Source organism: Rhinopithecus roxellana, chromosome 11 (genome assembly GCF_007565055.1).
Source record: "Rhinopithecus roxellana isolate Shanxi Qingling chromosome 11, ASM756505v1, whole genome shotgun sequence".
NCBI lineage: Eukaryota > Metazoa > Chordata > Mammalia > Primates > Cercopithecidae > Rhinopithecus > Rhinopithecus roxellana.
The window spans coordinates 61,935,711-61,962,116 of NC_044559.1; the positions used below are offsets into that span (position 1 = coordinate 61,935,711).

General features: G+C 41.4%; 1 protein-coding gene and 1 pseudogene across 5 annotated transcripts in view; both read right to left on the minus strand.

Moving 5' to 3' along the window:
• SGMS1 (sphingomyelin synthase 1) overlaps positions 1-26,406 on the minus strand; it is a 316,221-nt gene that overhangs the window by 277,388 nt on the left and 12,427 nt on the right. For all 5 annotated transcript variants that reach the window (XM_010379633.2, XM_030940475.1, XM_030940476.1 and 2 more), the window contains one exon: positions 3,228-3,322. The gene's annotated coding sequence lies outside the window, so the exon portion shown is untranslated. The remainder of the gene's footprint in view (positions 1-3,227; positions 3,323-26,406) is intronic.
• On the minus strand, positions 3,721-3,777 carry LOC115900569 (annotated as a pseudogene).

A 26,406-nucleotide genomic window follows, 5' to 3' on the forward strand; every position in this document is an offset into this window, starting at 1 on the left:
TGCTGTCTGGATTCCTCCCTCATATCACAGCAGAAGCTGGGCACAACCTGGTACTACCTCCACTATAACCATGATGAGGAGAAAACCTTGTTTAATTCCCATTTTCTCTGGAGGATGCCCCGGATGGGTAAACCCAAACAATTACCCACATCTAGTAAAATAAATAAATAGTTATGTTCTCCCACAATGGAATGCTCTATAGCAATGAAAATTAGTAATATAACTAAACTATATGCAATAATATGCAGGAATCTAATATGCTGTTGAATGAGAGAAGCCAGACACAAAAGAGCACAATCTGCGTTATATATTACGCATACACACAAAGAAAAGACATATGCAAAACTAATTTATGCTCCTAGAAGTCAAGAGAGTAGTCATCCATGGAGCAAGGGTACAGTTGACTCTTGAACAAAACTGGCTTGAACTGTAAGGGGCCACTTAAAGGCAGATTTTTTTCAATAAACACTTTAGAAAATATTTTGGAGATTTGCAACAATTTGAAAAAACTCACGGATAAACCACATAGCCTAGAAATAGAAAAAAAAAAAATAAGGAAATGTGAGGTATGCTGTGAATGCATAAAATATATGTCGTTGGTTGGTCACAGTGGCTCAGACCTGTAATTCCAGCAGTTTGAGAGGCCGAGGCGGGTGGATCACCAGGTCAGGAGTTCGATATCAGCCTGGCCAATATGGTGAAACCCCATCTCTGCTAAAAATACAAAAATTAGCCAAGCGTGGTGGCACGCGCCTGTAATCCCAGCTACTCGGGAGGAAGAATCGCTTGAACCCGGGAGGTGGAGGTTGCAATGAGCCAAGATCGTGCCACTGCACTCCAGCCTGGGCAACACAGCAAGACTCTGTCTCAAAAAATGTGTGTGTGTGTCATTATGTAGTAAGTCAGTAAAGCTTCCAGTCAATAGTAGGCTATTAGTAGTTACATTTTCAGGGAGACAAAATTTTACTTGGATTTTCAACTGCACCCCTAATCCCCAAACTATTTAAGAGTCAACTGAGGTGTCTAAAAGGAAGCATGAGATTGTGTTAGTCATGCTCTATTTCTTAATCTGGGTGCTGGTTACATGGATGTGTTCAATCTGTGGAGTTATATTGAGCTATACACTTATAATATGTCTATTTTCTGTATGTATCTTCTACTTCAGTAGAAAGTTTTTTTAAATCACCATATCTCAGTGGTGTAGGACTAGACAGGGCCCCATATGTCTTCCCTTCATTCATCCTTCAAAGTCCCCTTTGCCTCACGTGGAGTCCCACTCACTCCTCCTCGTCTTTTCAAAGCATAACCATACAGAGGCCAAAGAATAAAAAAGCAAACTCAATCATTCTGAGCTACCTATGATTCCAGACACAACTCCTTCTGAATCCCAGTATCTTTTGAAGAACTTTTACTGCTATCACTGACCTTTTGTTCTAAATCAGAAATGAGAGTATAAGAAGCCACTGCTGCCCTCAATGGCTCACTTAAATAGACTTCCTTTAAAATATGCTCTAAATAGGCAACCTTATATACACAAATGTCTGTAAAGCAATAGTTAGATACACAGGGACTACCTGAGGAAGATACCATAAATAAATAGTAACTGAGATTGGAAAGGAGAACAGTTGACAGCCATCTTGCAAAAACCACAGATAACTGATGGTGTAATTGGCTATAACGTGTAACAATCTATAACTGTAATCATAGCTGAACATGTCTTTGAGATTTTAAGTAAAGTTTCAATGTAGGTAGTCAAATTATGAGGCTGGAAATCATTTTTAATCTCTGTAATGCTGATTTTAATATATTAACCTATATAACCTCAACTTCACAGTACCACTCATATTCTTTCCACATTCTCCTACAAGTTTAGGTTTAAAACATCAACTAAGACCTTTGATAACATTAGAACACAGAGACTGGTCTACTGTTTTCACTTTTTTTGTGAGACAGGGTCCCACTCTGTCACCCAGACTGGACTGCAGAGGCACAATCTCGGCTCACCACAACCTCCACCTCCCAGGCTCAAGTGATTCTCCTGCCTCAGCCTCCCGAGTAGCTGGGATTACTGGCACATGCCACTACCGCTTTGTATTTTTGTATTTTTAGTAGAGACAGGGTTTCACTATGTTGGCCAGGCTGGTCTTGAACTCCTGACTTCAAATGATACACCCATCTCGGCCTCCCAAAGTGCTGGGATTACAGGCATGAGCCACCAGGCCCAGCCCTGGTCTACTTGTGAATCCTGATTAGGGAGAAGGTGAGGCTGGTGATCAGAGCCACTGACCTAAACTTGAAACATCAGCCACAGCAGGGACGGATAGATTACATAATCACACACAGAGGAAGAGAGAGAGAGAGAGTGGGACTCACTGTCGCCCAGCCTGGAGTACAGTGGCATAATCATAGCTGACTATATCCTCCAACTCCTGGGCTCAAGTGATCCTCCCACCTCAACCTCCCAAGTAGCTAGGACTATAGGCATGTGCCACCATGACTGGCTAAATTTTTAATTTTTTGTAGACAGGTTCTTGCTATTAAAAATGGTTTTGGGTTTTGTTTTTTGAGACAGGGTCTTGTCTGTCACCCAGGCTGGAGTGCGGTGGCTCCATCACAGCTCACTGCAGCCTTGACTTTGTGGGCTCAAGTGATCCTCCCACCTCAGCCTGCTGAATAGCTGGGACCACAGGTGTGCCCCACCATGCCCAGCTAATTTTTTTTGTATTTTTTCTAGAGACGGGTCTCACCTTGTTGCCTAGGCTGATTTTGAATTCCTGGGCTCAAGCGATCCATTCCCCTCAACCTCCCAAAGTGCCCGGATTACAGGCATGAGCCACCACACCTGTCTTAAAAATGTTTTTAATCTGACTTTATTTGTATCAACAATGAAGGGAGCATAACTCAGTTACACACTTCAGTACAAAACTATAAATTTAATTAAACAGTTCTGTGTCACATAGTTCTAAGATGTCTTTCAGGGGAGAATATCCTTATTTGTAAGAGCTGCATCCCAAGAATTTAGGAAAAAATGTCATGATGTCTGCAACTTCCACGTTTCAGCTAAAAAATGTACAAACATATACACATACCAAAAAATGTGACAAAATGCTAATAACTGTTAAAGCTAAGGTGTGGATACGCAGGAACTCATTGTACATTCTCTTAACTCCCTTCAGTAAGGTTGAAAATGTTTTATGATAAAAAGCTGCATAGAAATATTTACTTACCTTTCAAGTGATGGCTGTCTTCTTTCTCCTGATCAAAAATGAATGACTAAATATGCCCACAAGCCCATTCAGGGATCGTACACGCTGTCTTCATGCTGCAAGAATAAGGAAAGCAACATACATGTTATCACCAAGAATTTTTACTGTTAATATTATTTCAGTTGAGAACATGTTCTTAATATATAAGCCTCTAAGTTAAAATACTGCCACAATTTTTTACTAGGGGAAAAAGTGAAAAAAGAAAAAATAGTCCCATCACATACTGAATGTGGGGAACGACTGTCAGCCCCACCCACTCTAGGAAATTTTGGGATAAAGGAATTCCTCTGTAAGTTTCTTTTTTTTTCCCCCTCCAACTTTATTGAAGTATGATTGACAAAAATTATATATATTTAGGTATACAAGGTGATGGTTTTATATATGTATACATTGTGAAATGATTGCCACAAACTACTTAATGTATCTGTCACCTCATACAATTCCCTTTTCTTTGAGGAGTTTTCTGGTAAAAACCAGAAAACTTGCTAAATTCTAAAAGAGTCGTACAGTGTAGTTACCATTTGTGTGTGTGTGATGAGAACACATAAGGTCCACTGTCATAGCAAATTCAAATATACATTATTATTCCCGATAGTCACCATCCATTAGGTCTTCATCTTATAGCTGAAGGTTTGCCTCAGTTCCTGTCGAATCACAGCAATTTCAGGGCAGTGATGTAGCCCAAACATCCACTCTAACAAAAACTGGAGCTTCAATGACTTGAGCTTTACTTTGACCTTGGATTTCTGAGACCACACTTAGAAGGCATCCATGTACCCGCCTAGAACCACACAGGAATTGCTGAACCTCTTCAAATCCTTTCCAGCAAAGGTATTCAGATCCCATCTACAGTACACTCAACTACAATACACACAAGTTTGTGGCAAAATGGTATCGTGGCCTGAAAGTCATATGCCTATTGCCACCACAATACCTTCTGTTTTGGCATTACCCATCACATTTGATCCTCCCCACAGCCCTGTGAGGTAAGCAGGGTTTATGGATCCCATTTTCCAGAGAAGGCAGCTAAGTGTCAGAGATGATATCTGACAAAGATATCCAACTAGAAAGCACCAGAGATGAAACTACTATTTGTCTCTGACCCCAAGCCCTGGGCTTGTCTCACTGTACAGGTCACCTCCACCCTCCTGCCCCTGAACATGATGTTTTCTTAAAACCAACCCCACAGCCAAATGGCCAAACAACACATCACACCAGGGAGGCAGCCGGGCGCTGCAGTGTGCTCCCTGAAAGCATATATTCACAATCTTTCTTAATAGTACCATTAATACTATAATCATTATTACCAATTACTATAATTACTATTAGTAATTATACTTCTCTTGTAGACACAATAAACCTTCATGTATTTTTGTAATTTATATATATATATATATATGCACTTTATTTTTTTCCCTTCTTCCCCAAAAGAGCACACTGTTCACAAACGGAAGCAAAACAAGCATCGCACTGTATCCCTGGCGATTTTTATCCTCACCATAATGAAAGGCAGCTATCATTTGCTGTTGAGGATTTTCCTTTCATTTTTATAAAATGCAAAATACACTAGAATATAATGCCACAGCCACAGCTCCGCAAATAAAGATGGAAGCAGCATCAAAACTACAGTTGGGGAGAACGTGACATCTCTGCATGATGGCCCTTCTTGGCGCTTCAGCTGCTAAACACAAGAATTCTGTACACACAGAGGGTTAGCAGTATCAATGACTAACACGCAAAGTACTGGTGTACAAAAGCCTAAAGCAAGCCAGTCCGGAACCCCGTGCACCTGGCTCTCAGGCCTATCTTCTCCACTTTTTAGCTTCATTAAAAATGGAGAGAACCTCCTCCAGCTGCTTCCTCACCTGAGAGCTTCTCCACTTTTTAGCTTCATTAAAAATGGAAAGAACCTCTTCCAGCTGCAACACCTGTTCACGAGGACGTTGGGATCCACAAAGGGGGGATGGTGCGACTCACTGCCTCACAACCCAGAGCCCTTGGACCCCCAGGAATACTAAGAAATTATGCCAAGAGCTAAACAAAGCTAAAGAAACATAAACATGACATAGCTTCCAGAAACATCAATGTTACTCAAAGATTTTGGTGAGGGAAGGTTAAGCAAATGAATCAATAATTTAAAAGTTGTTAATATTAAAACAAGTATCATTTATGCATTAGAATGTAATCGTTGCGTGGATTTTTAAACTAAGGCCCCGTCCTTGCTTGCCCAGGTCATTTCTGGCAATGCTCTTAGACGTGGGGGTGAGTAGCAAGGGGTGGACCCTCTCTCATTTTTCATTAAAGATGGTCTTGGGAAAAAGAGTGGGGCTGGAACAGATTTTAATATCACAGTGACCCTTCACCTGGAGAATTATCTTCAAAATCAAGAGTCTCAGATTCTTGCCAGATCTAGGTACAGGTAGAATGAAGTCCAGGTACAGGTAGAATGAAGTCCAGGCACATATAATCCTATCTCCTGCCACAGATCCCAGCGCAAGCATTACTGAAGTTCCTTTCCTCATGGCCCTTCCCGCCCACTCCCCTGCCTCAGGCACATTCCTGTCAGGCAAGCTCAGGCCACTCAAATACTCAGCTACATCACTGACATTTCTTTAAACCAATACTAATTGGTAACACGTTCAGTATCTATAAAACTTTTCAGTTAAATGGATGTGTGTACTATTACTAAAGAAAAATGAGCTCACCAATTTAGTTTGCCTCTAAAAAAAGTTTACTGTGAAATATACTATATTTAAAAGTGCGTTAACTGTGGTAGCCAGCCTCTAAGATGGCCGTAGCGATACCAGCCTCCCAGTATTCATGCGCTTGTATAGTCCCGTCCCACACGGAACAGGGCTGGCATGTGGGAACCACTACAATATTGCTGAAATGCTGGCGTGAGACTGCAAAAGTCCAAAGGCTCCACTTTCCATCTCTGTTTTGGGAGGGAAGCTGGCTGTTCTGATATGAGGACACGCTCAAGAAGCTTTGCAGAGGTACACGTGGGAAAGAACTGAGGCCTCCTGCCAACAACCAACAAGGAACTGAGGCCTCCTGGCAACAGCCATGTGAGTGAGCCATCTTGGAAGAAGATCCTTCAGCCTCAGTCAAGCCTTCAGATAGATATCTGGCAGCAGCTTCAGTTGACATCTTGACTGCAACCTCATGAGAGACTGCAAGTCAGAACCACCCAGCTTAGCTGCTCCCAAATTCCTGGCCTACTGATGGAAACTATGTGGGATGACAAATGTGTATTACTGTTTTAAGGTGCTAAGTCTTGAGGTTTGTTATGCAGTGATAACTAACCTAACAACATATATAGGTATAAAGAATAATAAAATAAATCGCATGTACCTAATACCAGTCGGTGTTTAGATTTTTTTTTTTTTCTCTTTTTGGAAGCCGTGTGTGCATCTTTCCTGATTGCATGTCTCCCAATCATCCTTCACCACCACTTCCACCACCAAGATTTACCACTGGCCTGAATTTTGAGTCAATCATTCCTTGGCTCCTCTTTATGGTTTTGCCACATATGTGCTATCAATATGTTGTTGTGATTTGCTGATTCTAAGCCTAATATGAGTGAAGCGATACTGTATGTGCTCTTCTAGACTTGCCTCTTAAGATTTTGAGATTCATCCCTGTGACTCATGTGGCTTTAGTTCATTCATTTTGTCACCACGATGTCCTACTGTTGGGGACCCCTCTGGGGATTTTTCAATTTTCTGCTACTTTGAATAATGCTGCCATTTACATTCTACTGCTTGTCCTCTGGTACACACAGACAAGAATTTCTCCAGGTTTATACACCTAAGAGAGGAGAGCTGGGCTACGGATTGCACGTGTTTAACTCCTCTAACGCCAAATTGTTTTCCAAAGTGGTTGTGTACAATGGACTCTTTAGCCTCCTTTCCAGTTTCTCTCCAAATAAGAGGCATGCTTGTTTTGCTAATTACCAGGAAAGCTTTCAACCAACAAAAGGGAAAGCTTTTCCTATTTGCAGCATCACTACTGCAAATAAATGGTACTCCAAAGCAGTGACCTAGACAGCTGGAACATATTAGTCACAGGACATCAGTACAGACTTCAGAATAATGATGCAAACTCAGCCAACACCCCATACTGCCTGCGGGTGTAAGTCAAATTTGATTTCTAGACATACAGTAAATTCAGAGGCTGTTTTCTTCCTGGTAGATTCACATACTATGGGCCCACCTGACTGGTATCATCTTGAAGGAGAAAAAGAGTAATTCACATGCAACCCAGCCAAATTCAAGATCAAAACAGGAGAATCAAATAATTTCTGTGAAATAATGGAATATGTATGTGTGTTTTTTAAACAGGCAGCTGGTTAGATTTTTAAATATTTTTACCTATAAAATTGTTATTTACTATACCTGATTTTATTTATTATAATTCTAAAAAAAAATTCTCAATTATTTTCTCTATGAAAAAACTGTGCTTTATAGATTTAGTTAATCCAATTTCTTAGATGAAAATAGTAATTTTTGCCGGGCGCGGTGGCTCAAGCCTGTAATCCCAGCACTTTGAGAGGCCAAGACGGGCAGATCACGAGGTCAGGAGATCGAGACCATCCTGGCTAACACGGTGAAACCCTGTCTCTACTAAAAAAAATACAAAAAAAAAAAAAACTAGCCGGGCGAGGTGGCGGGTGCCTGTAGTCCCAGCTACTCGGAGGCTGAGGCAGGAGAATGGCATAAACCCGGGAGGCGGAGCTTGCAGTGAGCTGAGATCCGGCCACTGCACTCCAGCCTGGGCGACAGAGCGAGACTCCATCTCAAAAAAAAAAAAAAAAAGAAAGAAAGAAAATAGTAATTTTTACAATTTAATCTGCATTTCTAGGAAAAATGTGACAGCAAATGTTTTTATCGGCATCAAATACAAATAATGAGAAATTCTCTCAATCTGAGTAGGAAGGAAAGAAGAAGTGTTATAAATTTAAAAGAGACTCATATGTCATGGGAAGAAACAATGTCAGTAAATGATCAAAATAAGTTCATTTCAACTCAACTTCCTGACAGTTCTCATCTCTTTAAAATCATTTATCCCTACAAGGTAGAAATTGTTATTTATTCCCATCTTGTAGATGGAAGAAACTGAGGTACAGGAAGGAATTCAGTTATGCACAGTCACACAGCTGGTAAGTGGTAGAACAAGGATTTAAACCCAAGCAGTTTACTCCTTGTAAAGCCCATATTCTTAATCACTACTCTGGACAGCTTCTTCAGTCCCCCAAGACAAGTCAGAAGGCCCTGCAATGGTGATGATAGTAGCTACCAGTTAATAAACATCTACAATGCCCTAAGCACTCTATAGCATTGTTATTTTTTCTTTTTTTTTTTTTTTTTTTTTCTTTTTGAGATGGAGTCCCGCTCTATTGCCCAGGCTGGAGTGCAGTGGCACGATCTCAGCTCACTGCCACCTCCACCTCCCGGGTTCAAGCAATTCTCCTGTCTCAGCCTTGTGAGTTGCTGGGACTACAGGTGCACGCCACCATGCCCAGCTAATTTTTTTGTATTTTGAGTAGAGACGGGGTTTCACCATATTAGTCAGGCTGTTCTCAAATACCTGACCTTAGGTAATCCAGCAGCCTCAGCCTCCCAATGTGCTGGGATCACAGGCATGAGCCACTGTGCCCAGCCTACTGTGTTATTTCTAATTCTGTCCACATCTCTACCAGGTATGTATTATTCCCATTTTATAGGTGAAGAATCACAGGCTCTGAGAGTTTCAGTAACTTGGCCAAAATCACATAGTAAATAAAATAAAATGGTGGAGGCACCACTTGAACCTCATGATTTCAAAGTTCATGCAGTTTCCACAGTGCGCCTTTTGGAAAAAATAAAACCACCTAATTTCAGGGCTTGTGGTAGGCAAGTGTAACCTTAAGGTCCTGGAAACAGTCCCCGTGAAGGAAACGGTGCCATATTGGGGGAAGGTGTGCCAGTGTTCCTAGTGACGGTGGGCAGCAGCTTCCATGCCCCCATCACAATGAGACTGAGGCAGAGTGAGTGCTGGTAAGAGCAGAGGACTCAGTCAGAAGACGACTAGGTTACACTGGGCAGGGCAATTGGCCTCTCAGGCACAATGTTTTCCTCTGTAAAATGGGGATATCTTTTATTTCAAAGGGTTGCTGTGAGAATTAGAGAGACTAACACCTGGCACACAGCAGGCACCAGATATATGCTTGGCAATGGCAAGATTAAGAGAAAACAAGCCCCAGAAATCTAGCAGGAAATAGCAGGGAGGTAATTTTAAACATATTCTTGCTTCCATATATAAAGCCCCACATAATTCAAGATGGATGATTTAATAGTTTTTAAAAGATCTTACTTGTATCACGATTTTTTTTTTTTTTTTTTTTTTTTTTTTTGAGACAGAGTTTCGCTCTTGTTGCCCACGCTGAAGTGCAATGGTGCGATCTCGGCTCACCGCAACCTGCGCCTCCCTGGTTCAAGCGATTCTCCTGCCTCAGCCTCCCAAATAGCTGGGATTATAGGCATTCACCACCACACCCAGCTAGTTTTTTGTATTTTTAGTAGACACAGGCTTTCGTCATGTTGGCCAAGCTGGTCTTGAACCCCTGACCTCAGGTGGTCTGCCCACCTTAGCCTCCCAAAGTGCCGGGGTTACAAGCGTGAGCCACTGCGCTCAGCCCAATTTCTTTTTTACTAATAGTATAGTTTCCACATTCTGGCCTACTATAAGCACAATAATAACCTTCCTAACTAGATCAACCCTTTATGATATCATTTTTTACATAAACATTGGAGCTGGAATGGACTCAAAGTAAAACATTTGGCACACTTAACCTTTATGTTACTGACTAGAAAAGTAGTCAGGGAGGGAGAGAAACCACCTCAGGTCAGTATGAGGTGTTTGAAGAACACAGAAGCAGCTATTGCTAACATTTACTCAGAATACATCATGAGCCAGATCTCCTGCTCAGCATGTTTCCTGCATTCTTCCTTAAAACCCCTCACTCAACAACCCTGAGAGAACATATCATAATACAGATCCCTATTCAACAGAAAAGGAAATTGACTCATAGAAGTTCACTGACTTGCTTAAAGTCAGTGACTGTTAGTCCCACAGGACTAGCAAATGGGTACAACTGGCTCGTTGCACATGGTAGGCATTCAGTATGTTTTGAACATGGGGTCTTTATTTTCTCCACCACAAAAATAAAAACCACTACTAATTTCACAAAGATGTTAAGGATAAAATGAGATTATGCACATAAAGTCCCTGGCTCAGTGCTTTGACCTTGGAATATCCTGTGGTAGATGAGCAACCATGTTGATATAAAAAGGTATAATAACCACCTAGAACAAGGTTATGATAATGACAATGAGTATAACACGTATCATAATGGGTACAAGATGTATGAAAGTCAAACACATGAAAAGATGTTCAATATCATTAATCATTAGGGAAATGTAACTCAAAACCATCATGAAATACCACTACACACCTATTAGAATGGCTGAACTGCATAAACTGACAATATCAAATGCCAGCAAAAATACGGGTCAACTAGGATTTACATATTCTGCTGCTGGGAATGCAGTGGGTGAATACGTATGCAAACCATGGCACATCCATACAACAGAATACTAGTCAGTAATAAAAAAGAACAAACCTTTGATACACACAACGTGGATGGATCTCAAATGCATTATGCTAAGTGAAAGCTAGTCTCAAAAAGTCTGTATAATCTACTTATATAATAGTTTTACAAAGAACAAATTAAAAAGGCAGAGAAAAGATCAGCATTGCCAGGAGTTCAGCAGGAAAGAGGATTTAAACTACAAAAAGGCAGCACCAGAGAATTTGAAAGGTGATGAAATTGTTCCATGTGCTATTTGTAGTGGTGGTTGCATGAATTAATGTCAGTGTTAAAATTCACAGAACTGGCCAGGCATGGTGCCTCACACCTGTAATCCCAGCACTTTGGGAGGCCAAGGCGGGTGGATCACCTGAGGTTGGGAGTTCGTGACCAGCCTGACCAACCTGGAGAAACCCTGTGTCTATTAAAAATACAAAATTAGCCAGCCTTGGTGGCAAATGCCTGTATTCCCACCTACTCAGAAGGATGAGGCAGGAGAATCGCTTGAACCCAGGAGGCAGAGGTTTGCAGTGAGCCGAGATAGCACCATTGCACTCCAGCCTGGACAACAAGAGCAGAACTAACTTCGTCTCAAAAAAAAAAAAAAAAAAATTCACAGAACTTGCTACAGACTGAATGCTTGTGCCCCGCCTCCACCACCCCGCCCCACAAAATTCATATGTTGAAACCCTAGTCCCCAATGTGATGGTATTCAGAGAGGACTCCTTTGGGAAGGTCATAAGCGGGCAGCCCTCATGGTGGAATTAGTGCCCTTATCAGAAGAGACAGGACAGAAGAGAGATGACATCTCTCTCTGAATGTGAGGATACAGTAAGAAGGCATCCATCTGTGGAGCCCAAGGAGGGCCTTCACCAGAACTCAATCATGCTAGCTGGCACCCTGATCTCGGACTTCAAGTTTGCAGAACTCTGAGAAATAAATGTCTGTTGTTTAAGCTACCCAGACTATGGTACTCTTGTTACAGCAGCCCAAACTAACTAGCACAGAACTATACACTTCCAAAAAGTGAATTTTACTGAATTTTAAATTTTTAAAATTTAAAAATTACTAAAAAGTAGCATTTAAAAATCATAGAAAGAACTGATAGGTCTTGGTGAATGGCTGGATATCTGACAGTTGTGGAGAAGGGGTGAAACATGAGGGTAATATAGTTCTGAAGTTCCTTGCCAAGGGAACAATCCTGGGACAGGAGACCATCAGGAGTCAGGGTATCAGATATAAAAAGAGGCTCTAAGAAGTACTGAGGGTCAAGGACCTTGGTTTCTAGCCTGATTTCACCAAATGAGTGACTCCATAAAATTATACAAACCACATCACCTCCCAGAGCCTTAGTTTACCTACCTCTAAAATGAACAATGAAGCATGTGATCTTGAAGGTCTTTTCCTGTGACAAACATTTTTTTTTTTTTTTTTCTTTTTTGAGACGGAGTCTCGCTCTGTCGCCCAGGCTGGAGTGCAGTGGCCGGATCTCAGCTCACTGCAAGCTCCGCCTCCCGGGTTTATGCCATTCTCCTGCCTCAGCCTCCCGAGTAGCTGGGACTACAGGCGCCCGCCACCTCGCCCGGCTAGTTTTTTGTATTTTTTAGTAGAGATGGGGTTTCACTGGGTTAGCCAGGATGGTCTCGATCTCCTGACCTCGTGATCCGCCTGTCTCGGCCTCCCAAAGTGCTGGGATTACAGGCTTGAGCCACCGCGCCCGGCCCTTCCTGTGACAAACATTCTAAGGTCAATTTATTTAAAGCTATTGGGTCTAGGAAGACAACAAAACGAATAAGGAGAAATACCCAGACATGAAAAAAAAAATAGTGTACACCTGCACAAATATCACCAAAGAATAAAATAAAGTGAAACCATCAACATGTCTGAATGGTAAAGTGAGGTCATGAAAGTAGCCAATAGCAGAGAAAAGACAGGAGACCCAGAATACCACTCCACTGTATAATGGAAGCCAAGAGAAGAGAGGTTTCACAGGACTGGGGACAGGAGAGCTGGAATAACTCAAGAATCAAATGTTGAAACAGACAAAAAGAATGAGGACTGATAAAACAACAAAACCACACAGATTTTCACGTGATCAACAGATGACTGCCAAAAAACAGTAACAAAAAAACAGTAACAAAAAAGCTCCCATCCAAAACTTGCATGTTGTCTGCATATCTCGGTTGTGTCCTGACTGCCTTTGCCCTTGCATTTTCAGTCTCACTCTGCCTTCTTCATCTTTGCTGCTAAGAATATAGAATTTAATAAAACATGTAGGAACAGTTTCCCTGCAATAGCCCAGTTCAAATGGTTTTAATTTTCAAAATTTAGAAATTCCTGGAAATTAAGAATATGACTGTTAAGTGCTGGGGAGACTTTTTTTTTTTTTTTTTTTTTTTTTTTTTTTTACTTGTCCTACTTAAGTTTATTCAAAGACTCCAGAATTCTAGAAGAGAAGAAACCATTTCACTAACAGAATGGAATGTATACTTAAGAAGTACTTGATGTTGCCGGGCGCGGTGGCTCAAGCCCGTAATCCCAGCACTTTGGGAGGCCAAGACGGGCGGATCACGAGGTCAGGAGATCAAGACCATCCTAGCTAACATAGTGAAACCCCGTCTCTACTAAAAAAAATACAAAAAACTAGCCGGGCGAGGTGGCGGGCGCCTGTAGTCCCAGCTACTCGGGAGGCTGAGGCAGGAGAATGGCGTAAACCTGGGAGGCGGAGCTTGCAGTGAGCTGAGATCCAGCCACTGCACTCCAGCCTGGGCGACAGAGCTAGACTCCGTCTCAAAAAAAAAAAAAAAAAGAAGTACTTAATGTTAACTTAAGAAGTACTAAGAATGCCTGTAATCCCAGCACTGTGGGAGGCCGAGGTGGGCAGATCACAAGGTCAAGAGTTCGAGACCAGCCTGGCCAACACAGTGAAACCCCTTCTCTACTAAAAATACAAAAATTAGCTAGGCATAGTGGCACGCGCCTGTAATCTCAGCTACTCAAGAGGCTGAGGCAAGAGAATTGCTTGAACCCGGGAGTCAGAGGTTGCAGTGAGCCAAGATTGCGCCACTGTACCCCACCCTGGGTAACAGACAAGACTCTGTCTCAGAAAAAATAAAAATAAAATAAAGAAAGAAGTACTAAGATTTTATTATTGTTACTTAGTCTGTCAGGCAGGGAAATAGCTTGAAGTCAATAATTTTCCCAAACTCACCAACTGAAATGTGACAAATCCTTCATCTCTATCCAGAGTGAGCCTCAGGACACTATTTCACGTGCTTCAAGCTATTTCAGCCAAGTGACCCCAAGGAGACATATAACTCTGAGCACTTAACTAGAACCAAAGGATGGGGGAGATTAACAGTTACAAAGAATGCCCGCATGCAAAGTTAACACAGAGTAAACTTTTCAAACACTTTTGCCAATTTTCCTTTCTGATGATTACATGTAAAAACATCAATTTCATACAACCTGGTTCTGCTGGTTATGAAAGAGGAGGGAAAAGAGAAGTGGACTTGCTTGGGCTTGAAGTCTGGTTCCACCACTAACAATTCACTAACTTTGAGCAAATGTATTTACTCCTTTTTATCTCCTATTCTGCATCTACAAAATGGGGACAATCACATTCTCCATCTAGCACTCAGGCTATTAGTGACATGCCCAGATGAGATCATGTCTGTGGAAGCACTCAAGGAGAATGCAAATACAAATAGAAGGTGTTATTACTGCTATTCTATATGGGGGAAGGGGAATGAACATATTTGAACACCCAAGCACATCCCAGCTGCCTCTTTCAAGTCAACCATATGCTTCTCTCCCATCAACAGCTGGGCTGTTGAGCAGATGCCGAATTGATGGAGACAGAAAGGTGCTGAGAGAGAATGCTTCTGTTACGCAGCTTCAGTCCTCCTGGCTGGGTGAAGATAGAAAAGTCATTTCTTATCCATTTCCATTCCACTAACCTTTTCGAGAGTCTTCTATGTGTCAGACATCATGCTGGATACTAAGAACACGTTAATTTTTGACAAAACAGGCTGTGTTCTCAAGCACATCTACTCTGGAAACCGCTATGCATAAATAACCAAGAACTGAGTCTAGGAAGATGAGGATAAATCAGAAGAGAGAAGCAAGGGTGTGACAGCAGAGCAGCAAGGAACCACAAGGGACAGGAAGGCAGATGAGAGGGCATGACAATAAAAACCCATGTCTTCCATGTCTTCAACTGGGACTCTCAGGTCTTCACTCGTGGGCCAAAGAACCACAGACACGTTTTTAAGCAGGGGCTAACACGATCATCCTTGCAGTTTAGAAAGAGGACTGCGACCACAGCTGGGAAGATGAAATGAAGAAGGGCAGCAAACGGGCAGCTGTAGCAGAAATCCAGGCACCAAGTTATAGGGGCTCGAGAATGAGCGAATACAGAGGTAAAATGAACTTGCTTGGTGACTGGAAGGATGCAGGGGTAAGAGGACTTGTAGATGACTCCTTGGTTCTGTCTTAATGACTAAGAGGATGTTGGACTTTTTCACAAGATGCAGGAAGAGGTACAGATTTGGCAGGCAAGACAATTTCACATTGTACTTGTGTCACTTGGTAAATGACCTCATGTAAAGGAAGTCACTTTGTACATTTGTGACCAACCAAAAAGTCTTAATTTTCTCGTCATTTAGCCGCCTGTTTCAAATTTCCATAGACAACAGGACCACTTAAGACAGAATGGAATGGCTAGGCAAGAACCCACTTCCAAGCTCTTAACCTCTTGTAGCCAAAGTGAGAACATACCTGACATCAGAACTGAAGCTCAGAGAGGTTAAGTAGCTTACCTAGGCCTTACAGCCAATGAAAGAGGAACTAGATTTTAATCCAAGATAGTATGCTTCCACAGCCTCAGCTCTTCTTCTAGTATGCTATTCTACTCCATTAAGTAAGGGCCTAACCCTACTCATCATATGTAGTACAGGTTGGATACCCTCTTTCCAGAATGCTTGGAACCAGAAGTATTTTGGATGTCGGGATTTTTTGTGATATTGGAATATTTGCATATACATAATGAGATATTTTGGGAATGGGACCCAAGTCTACACATTAAATTCATTTATGTCTCCTATCTACCTTGTACACATAGCCTGAAGGTAATTTTATATGCAATATTTTTAATAATACTGTGCATGCAACAAAGTTTTGACTGTGTTTTGACTGCAATCTATCACATGAGGTCAGGTGTGAAATTTTCCACTTGTAGAGTCATGTTAATGCTCAAAAAGTTTTAGATTTTGGAGCATTTCAGATTTGGGATGCTCAACCAATACCTGTTCTCTGGCCACTTTATTCTTCTCCTGATACTCACCTCTGATAACAGAGTTCAGGCAACTCTGAATCACCTCGTTTTAATCTCTCCAAACACTGTTCCCACTGCTGAGCTGTCAATCAATGATCCTGTCAGCCTGGAAAGCCCTGCCCCATCTCTGCTTCTTCAAGTTCATTCCAATGACTACTTCCAATAACCAGCCACTCTGTGGCTCTGCAAATGCAGGGAGAATGTTCTGCTTCCCACAGGAACTACTTCTGAATTCACTGTCCTACCTTATGTCATAGCATTTAAAGTTCCTTCAGGGTAGTCCTTATTTAACTCAGCCCTTACTAACTAACACTTGTGTCACTGGCTGAACCAAGCATGATACTTCTCCCTGCTCAATATCTTTCTTTGTGTTACATCAGGGGAAGAAGGGAGGAGAAGGCTACTGGAGAAGATGCACAGAGTTTATTTGGAGACTGCCGACTAAACACTCATCAGGCACTCTCCTAGGCATGAGAGGGCAGTGACTGAGGTCCCTGAACTTACATTGAAATGTGATGTTTATTTTTTAAATACATAAATATGCACACATGCGTAAAGCAAATACATCAAAATGTTAACATTTGATAAAACTGAAGCTGGATATATATGCATTTATTGTATTATTCTCTGTAGGTTCCAGAACATTTAAAATATTTTAACAATAAAAAAATTTGTAATGAAAAGAAAATAAACATAAAGCCTCTACTCTCTACGGAAACAACTGCTTTGTCAGACTAACTTATTTCCAAAGTGTCTGAACAGGGAAAATTTTACAGTGATCTATTTTGTTTTTAACATCATGCTCCACAGCAGACAAAACAATCAGGAGAAAAGATGAAAATGAACAAGTTTTAGACAATGGGATTCAATTGAGCAACACAATGAGGTTCTCAGCCAGTCTAGGCTGTCCTCATTTCCAACTCTTTATCCTCTGCAATGGTAAATGATAAAATAAAATACCAGAAAAACATAACCACCTTCTAAAACCTTTTTGCCTCTGAAGAGGAAGCCCTAATAATAACCACTACCATTTTATTCTACATCCACAGTGTGCTGGGGTCTTACAAACATGATCCCTTAACAAACCTGTAGGATGAGCAGTTTACAGATGAGGAAGTTAAGATTCAGACAACTTAAGTAATTTCCTCAACTTAAGTAATTTGCTCAACATCCACTGATTGCATTGCTGGTGACAGTCTGGAGCCCAGGCTGCTCACCACCAGGGCTGAACCATGGGTAACAGAGCTAGTTTCCAAATCTCTCTCTGCTAAGGGTCAGACACCTTGGTTTTGCTTTCATTTAACCATGATGCACACCTCTCACTATCTGATACTCCTTCTCTTACTTCTCATAAACTTCTAGGCTCCCACAAAGGAGTGGATCTTACAGAGCAAGAAGTCTCTAGTAGGAAGTTCAGTAAATTTAAAAAACACACACACAAAATCCAAGAAATCACAGTCTTGAGATACAGTATCAAAAACAGTACCTCCAAATGGTAAAACTCAAGGCAACAAAAAAATTGAGGGGTAAAAAAAACTAAAATGCACAACACACTGCAGTCATCAAAGAAATACTGCATGATTGTTTTAAATTGAACAGCCTTAACCTCTGAAGGGACCTTAAAGTTGTAGTCAGCAACAAACCTGTCAGAAGAAAAAGAATTGGTAAAATCACTTTCTAATGTTACTTATCTTTAAACACTTGTGACCACGAAGAGTGTACAAAATTTATCTTCCACATGTAGACAGAGGGGCAGGACAAGCTACAGCATATGTGAACAGGTTACGATTTTATTATTTACTAAATTTTCAAAAATGTAGAATAACATTAAACTTGAAATATATGCCATTGTTTATTCTAGTAGGAGTTATAGTAACTATTCTGGAAACAAAATACAGATCAGAAAATGAGAAAAGTCATATTTAATCTAAACATCAACATTTCTGACCCCTAGAGTTTATTCCAAAAATAGGGGTCTCAGTGCAAAAACGGCACTGTACAATTTCCTTTTCTTTTTTTTTCTTTTTTTTTTTTTTTTTTTTTTATTGAGACGGAGTCTCGCTCTGTCACCCAGGCTGGAGTGCAGTGGCCAGATCTCAGCTCACTGCAAGCTCCGCCTCCCGGGTTCACGCCATTCTCCTGCCTCAGCCTCCCAGGTAGCTGGGACTACAGGCGCCGCCACCTCGCCCAGCTAGTTTTTTGTAGTTTTTTAGTAGAGACGGGGTTTCACCGTGTTAGCCAGGATGGTCTCGATCTCCTGACCTCGCGATCCGCCCGTCTCGGCCTCCCAAAGTGCTAGGATTACAGGCTTGAGCCACCGCGCCCGGCCACAATTTCCTTTTCTATCACTTCCTGCCACACAGTCTAAGCTCTGACCACACCTCCCAGACAGTAAGGAAATTGCTGAGTCAAAACCACATAATCAGAGCCCTCCAACAGCTGGACCCTCATAAACCTGATGCCCCACCCAAAAGAAAGCAAACTGGTCCCCCATGTGAGCCTGCACGTAACAGGCTGCTCACCACCAGGGCTGAACTGTGGGTGACGTTTACACGTGCAACCCAAGCAGAGGTTCCAGGGACAGTGTCTAAAGAGGAACTATCAGGAAGATAAGAGAGCCAGAACTGTAGAGAGCCACCAAAAATGCATAACATATAACAGACTCCAACAGCAAACAGGCAATTATTTGCCTAGATGTCTGATACAGCGCCAGGTTAGCTCACTACACTTGAAATTTTAATGGCACAAAAGAACCGCAATTATCTTTTTTCCCAGAGACACATTTCTTTGATTATATCTTGCATGCTGAAACAAAAAATTTATTCAAATAGTTTCATGGTTATTCTTTGGAATGGAGTATTTGACTGATTGCCAAATGTATAAATTATATGACTAAGTATTAAACATGTGTGTTTACTTTGTTCCAGAGGTCACCTATTTAAATCAAGGACTTAAAAAGTCCTTGATTTATCAACTCCACAAAAATGAAGAAAGATTATTTATCCCTACAAATCCACACATATACCCATCAGTAAAAAGACCAAGACAGACTCCAAAAAATGACTAAAAAGATCATACAAGAAATACAAATATAACACAGTACACAATGCTGTCAGTAAACTCACAGACAAGCCTCCATCTTCAGATAGATCATGTGCCTTTAGAAATAATGTGAGAAACGTAAACAAACAGATTTGACTGGCATTGTTAAAAACCACCAGTTAATCACATCTGATTTTTATCAGGCCTATAAAGGTACAAAACATTTCACTTCTGTTACTACAAAGCTGGAAGCTAATTTCAATTTCCTACATCTCCACAAAAAAAGCACCTACAGACATATCACTGCAAGATGCCCAGGCACCACAAAACCCCTGGGTCACTGCATGGAGTCAGGGAGGAGCGTGCTGCTCTATATTCTCCATTGGGCCTCCCCTACCACCCAGATTTGGAAAAAAATACAAATTAAAATCAAGGGAGCTTGCTATGCAAACACAGCCTGTAGCTCAGAATCTCAGCCCCGCTTCCAAACAGAATGTCATCCATAAACAGAAATTCCAGAGCTGCCACAGTGAGACAAGCTCACAGAGAAGCATACCGCTGAAATAAATCATATCTGCATATCCAGTGAGCATTTAACCAGCTCAGACCAAACTAAGGAACCAAACACTACTGCCAGATTTTCCCTCCTAAGGTACTGACAAGTAAGAGCTATCAGAGCAAAAGATATGAAAACACCAGGCTGTTTTCCAACAACCCTGGCAGGCCTTGCTCAAGGTTGCTGCTAAGTTTGCTGGTGAGACTGCTCTGAAGTATTGTGAAACCACACTCTTGACCTCAGGCAGTACTAATGCCTTCAACTAAACACTGTTCAAAGTGGTGGGTGTGTTTATAACCGTAAAGGCAGCATTTCCTTGACCACACTGTGATAAGGTACCCTCCAATAAAACTGATCACAAGAAGGCACATATTTTTATTTTCCTTTTTACTTATACAAATTTATGGTGTACATGTGCAATTTTGTTACATGCATAGATTGCATAGTGGTCAGGTCAGGGCTTTTAGGGTATCCATCACTCAAATAATATACATCATACGCATTAACCAATTTCTCCTCATCCTCCCCACTTCAACCCCCCACCCTTCTGAGTCTCCATTATCTATTGTTCCACTCTCTACATTCATGACAAGGAACATATTTTAAGAGGCACCTCATTTTCTTTTTTTTTTAAAAAAGAGTCTCTTGAAAGATGTTTGACTTGAACAAATATTTGTACACCTGTGTTCACAGCAGCATTAGCCACAACAGCAAAAGACAGAAGTAACCCAAGTGTCCACTGACAGATGAATGGATAAACAAAATGTGGTATATCCACACCATGGAATATTAAAAAGGAAGGAAATTCTGACACATGCTACAATATGTGTGAACTCTGAAAATGTTATGCTAAGTAAATCAAGCCAAATACTAAATAGTTCCACTTATATGAGGTACATAGTCAAATTCGCATATATAGAAAGTAGAACAGTGGTTTCCCAGGGGCTAGGGGTAAGAAAGAATGGGAATGATTGTTTTGTGGGCACAGAGTTTCAGCTTGGGATGAGGAAGTCATTCTGGAAATGGATGGTGGAGATGGCTGCACAACAATTTGAAGGTACTCAATGCCACTGAACTGTATACTTAAAAACTGTTAAAATGATACATTTTGTGTATCTATATTTTACTATAATCAAAAAAGATGTTTGTACTTGTTTAAAGTATAGATTTGGAATAGTAGAAATATTTTAAAACTATATAAATACAACATATATTTCTATGTATATTTAAGAATCTAACAAAGTTGTCTTCAGCTTCCACGTTTGGCAAAAATCTGACCTTCAGTCTCAGTCTGGAAAGCTAAAGAGCAGGAAGCATTCCTTCAAATGTCACTTCTAGCATCCTTGAACTGCTGTATGATCAATGATTGCATCACCGTGTAAGTAAACATCATCACAACAGCATGACATCAGTGATATGAACAAGGCATATTATTTGAATATTTGCTGTTAGTATCCAAAGACTCATTTTCAAATGTTGGTGAACATTCGAGATATATCCTAGAATCTCCTCCATCCATCAGCAAACTATATGACACTCAAGATTTTGTCACGTACTAACCAAAGATGTTCAAAGATGGAATGGCTGGTTATTACATAACAAACTCAGCTCTAGCATTGTGCTTTTTTTTTTTTTTTTTTTTTTTTTTGACAGGGTCTCACTCCATCACCCAGGCTGAAGTGCAGTGCCATAATCACAGCTCGCTGCAGTCTCAACTTCTTGGGCTTAGGTGATCCTCCCACCTCAGCCTCCTAAGTAGCTGGGACTACAGAGGCACACCACCACACTCAGTTAATTTTTTTCTTTCTTTTTTTTTTTTTTTTTTTTTTTGTAGAGATAGGGTTCCACTATCTTGTCAAGGCTGGGCTCAAACTCCTGGACTCAAACGATCCATCCACCTCAGCCTCCCAAAGTGCTAGGATTACGTGTGTGAGCCACTGCACCTGGCCTAGCATTGTACTTTGTGGATAACAGCATTGACATGGCATGTCTAATAACAATATCAGAGTATGCATACTAATAGCCAATAGTTGCTCGCAGGGAAAGCAGTCAATTGTTGAAAACTGAGGGTTCCTTGAGAGGGCAAACATTTGTCACATATTACCTCTGCAAAGATTCTTCTATCATTCTTCTCCAGGGAAGACACTGAAATTAGTGTGCAGGCAGTGAAAGCTAAGATGCAGATGGAGATTCCAAAACAGCTCTGTTATCTTGAAAGCCAATTTCACTGCTCCACAGCCACACTTTTAGAGCCAAAGCTTAAGGATGCATTTTTCTCTCAACTAGTTGTGTGAAGCAGCAAGTGACTACAAAAATATCAGGGAAAATTTTGTAGAAGGACAACAATTTCACTTCTGCTTCTGAGATTATCCAGATATATTCTCCTTCAAACAGTGCACAAAGCTGGGGTGAGGGGAAGTACTAAAATGAAACCACATCATCATTGCCAAGAAAATCTTCAGGTCCAGGAGTCAGCGAGAAGACAAGTCAATTATATGACAAAAGATTAATAAGTTGGAAACAAACTACCACTCATATTGTATTATATGGACAAAGCCAGCAAAAATAATAATACAAAAACAAACTAAACAAATAAATAAAGTCCTTGCTCCTCTCTCCTCCAACTCAGATCCAAGTCAACATCCACCCAGCATCGCAAACGTTCACCGAACTGATCGTATATGCTAAAAAATTAAGTCCCTGTACCACAATGCCAAATTCTGACTATTATAATCTTAATAACAAAATTGTAATAATGTTTATAAAATGTCAAACTTGTACTTTTATCCCAGAAGTTCATTCTAGGACAGTGAAATTTAGCTTTGGCAATACTATTCCTTTCAGCATTCCATCTTTCAGCATTTGGTCAAAACGTTCGCTTGGTACACATCTAATATTTATAGAAAATAAATCAGAGGGATATACACCAAAATGATAACAGCGGTTATCTATGGGTAATAGGCTTATTAATATTATTTTAACTTACACATTTTCTAAATAAAGGAGGAAGAGCAAGAGGAGAAAGAGAAGGAAAAGGGTAAGAGGAGGAAAGGAGGAGGAGAAATAAGAAAAAGAAAAGTTGTCCTTGAAAGAAAACCCACCCTGGCTAAAAGGCTAGTGCAGAGCAGCCTTGAGCATCAGCACAGGCTGTAGACCACAAGATTCCAGGGAACGTCACTCAGTGCCCACTCCTCAAACACTGTGCTGAAGCCACCACACCCTTACACCTCACAGCCTCTCACAGTGCTGGGAGAGAAAGGAGGGTTTCAAGGAAGATAATATAACCATAGAAATTTCAACAGTATGACATCTTAATTACTTACTTTAAGCTTTTTCAAAAATCATTAACTTCAAGTCAAAGATGTAGCCTAATAACAAGTACAGAGAAACACACCTGATATGACTATACAGGTGGCAAAATTGCCTGTGAAGGAGACATTCTTCTTGAAGTCTTCCTATGAATACAGTCACCCCTCAGTAACACAGGAGATTGGTTCCAGGACCCCCAGGGACACCAAATTATGTGGATGCTCAAGTCTGTTGTATAAGATAGCATGATATTTGCATATAACCTACACAAATCCTCCTGTATCCTTTAAGTCATCTCTAGATCAAGTATAATACATAATACAATGTAAATGCTGGGTAAATAGTTGTTATAATTTTTTTGGTTTTGTTTGTTTGTTTGTTTGTTTTTTGACACAGAGTCTCACTCTGTTGCCCAGGCTGGAGTACAGTGGCACAACCTCCACTCACTGAAGCATCAACCTCCTAGGCTTAAGCGATCCTCCCACTTTAGCCTCCCTGGTAGCTGGGACTATAGGTGTATACCACCACATCTAATTTTTGTAGAGACAGGATTTTGACACATTGCCTAGGCTGGTCTCAAGCTCTCAGACTCAAGTGATCCACCCGCCTCAGCCTCCCAAAGTGCTGGGATTACAGGCATGAGCTACTATGCCTGGGGTATTTTTTTATTGTATTGTTATTTTTTGGTTTTTTCCTCAAATATTTTCAATCTATGTGATTGAATCTGTGGTTGCAGAACCCATGGATTATTTACAGAATTTTTTAATGACAGAGTCAGTATGACCTGACTCTTGCCTTGGTAGACTAAGACCTGTTGAGGACATATCTGCCTAATTCATCACTGTGTCACCAGTACTCCACAGGGTACCTGGCTCATAGTAGGGCCCCAACCAGTACCTTCTCAATAGTTTATTTTTTTAACAAAAGCATTACATACCTTTTTGCACATAACAATGCTTTCCGAACAACTTCATGATTATTCTCCCAGGTATTATTTTTAAGAGTTACCTAGTATTCCATTGTGTGGATATACATAATTTGTTTAACCAATTTTTATTTTACTATTTTATTTTATTTTATTTTATTTTATTTTATTTTATTTTATTTTATTTTATTTTTGAGACGGACTCTTGCTCTGCCACCCAGGCTGGAGTGCAGTGGCCGGATCTCAGCTCACTGCAAGCTCCGCCTCCCGGGTTTACGCCATTCTCCTGCCTCAGCCTCCCGAGTAGCTGGGACTACAGGCGCCCGCCTCGTTGCCCGGCTAGTTTTTTGTATTTTTTTTTTTAAGTAGAGACACGGTTTCACCGTATTAGCCAGGATGGTCTCGATCTCCTGACCTCGTGATCCGCCCGTCTCGGCCTCCCAAAGTGCTGGGATTACAGGCTTGAGCCACCGCGCCCGGCCTCCCCTATATTTTAATATTATGTTTCCAACTTGTCACTATGATAAAGAGCTCTGGGATAAATAATGACCTTGATTATTTCTTAAAATAAGCCCCTAAAAGGAGAATTGCTGGGTCAGAGTGCGTGAGTATCTATGCTCTCACTCTCCAAAGCTACCCTCTAGACCCTTATCTTGAAGGCAGTAGTCATGAGCTTTACTATTTAGGTAAAAGCTACTATGGACTTCTCAAGCAGAGCAATCTCCTAAAACAGGTGCCTTTGGCATCAGCAGCCAAAGCTCCAGACCTATTTTCAGGACCCATCAGACACAGAAATCTGAGAAGCAGCACCTACTCCAAGGGGCCTCTGGATGGGCCCTTGGAGCCCAAGGGGCCACCTACTCCAAGGCTCCTCCCAATGGCTCAACCTTCTCTTTTCGCTCAGTGGAAGACAGAAACAAATTGTAGCATCATACGCACCTCCCCGCCTTTGCTTCCACTAAGTCAAATGGTCTTCCAATGATGCCAGCGGTATCATTTTGTTTCCTGTCCCAGTCATAAGACACAGAAATGTCAAGCCGCACAGAACTACAACCAGGCTGTCGGTGTGTGTCTGCCTCACCCCCTTTTACCTAGTCACTTCTCATTAGTTCCTCTAAAAAGAGAAAGACGGAAACACAAAGGAACTCTCCATGGCATAATTTTCACTTTTTATCCACTTTCATAAAAAACGGGTCTTTTAAACACCTTCCTGGTGAATTTAATGAGAGTTTTAGATGCACTGTCCCCCAAAATACACTTAAATACATGGTGGCTTCAGGAAACCCATCCAGAAACCCCCAGTAAGAACCTGTGGAACACCGATAGGGCCTTTCTGAAATGAATGAGCAAAATGAGGCTTGAGAAACTCCTGAGAGGGTTCTCACGATCCTGCCTGTTTCTAAAATCAAAAGGAGAGGGAAAGCCAGCCATGCTGAGGGCCCTATGGAAACCTGGAACACTGCCCAGCCAACTGCTTGGAACTCTGTAGAGCCTTTCAAAGTAACTCAGGTGTCACTACATGGACCACAGCAGTAAAGCAAATGTTAAATTACCAACCTTGTGAACAGGTGGCAGAGACATTCCGAGGCACAAGGGGAGGTTTTGCCTCCCAACCACCTGACATGCTACATTTGCTTATTTGATTATTGTTTGCTTATTGATTATTGTCGGTCTGACCCTTACCAAGAAAACTCCACACGGGCTGAGACTTTGCTTTGTTCGCACCTATATCCTGGCCTCGTCCAAAGTTGAAGCTGCCAGTCTCCATGATTCTGAAGGCTCAGGCTAGAGATGCAGGCCGTCTACAAAGGCTTCCACAAAAAGCAATGGCATACAGGGGACATTCTGTGTACTTGGGTCTAGGGCTGTGCAGAGTGAACTAATAGCCAGGGGAACAATAGGGACAGGCTCTGGGATAAGATCAGGTAGAAACACAGAGGAAGGGACTACGCAGTCCACATGGTGAAAATCTCGACAACACGTGGTCAGAAAACTGGGTACAGATAGTGCCTGTGCAATAGCCCACCTCACTTATGGTCCATCTAGTCAAATGAATGGTCAGCACGCCACCCAGGAGAGGAGAGGGAATCAACACATACTCTCTCTTAGAGAAAATCTCAGGGTCACCCTCTGCTGCCACATCCCAAGGCCACCTCAACAACTACAGAATGCAACCCTGTACTACTGTAGACACATGCCAAGGGTCTTCACACCATGACACTTGTGACATAGTGGTTATTATTTCCATTTCACATGAGGAAGCCACTGCCCCAAAACGATTTAAACCCAAGCCCATTGTTCTTTGTCACTCCTCAGTTGGCTTTCAAAATCAGAGCCCCTGGG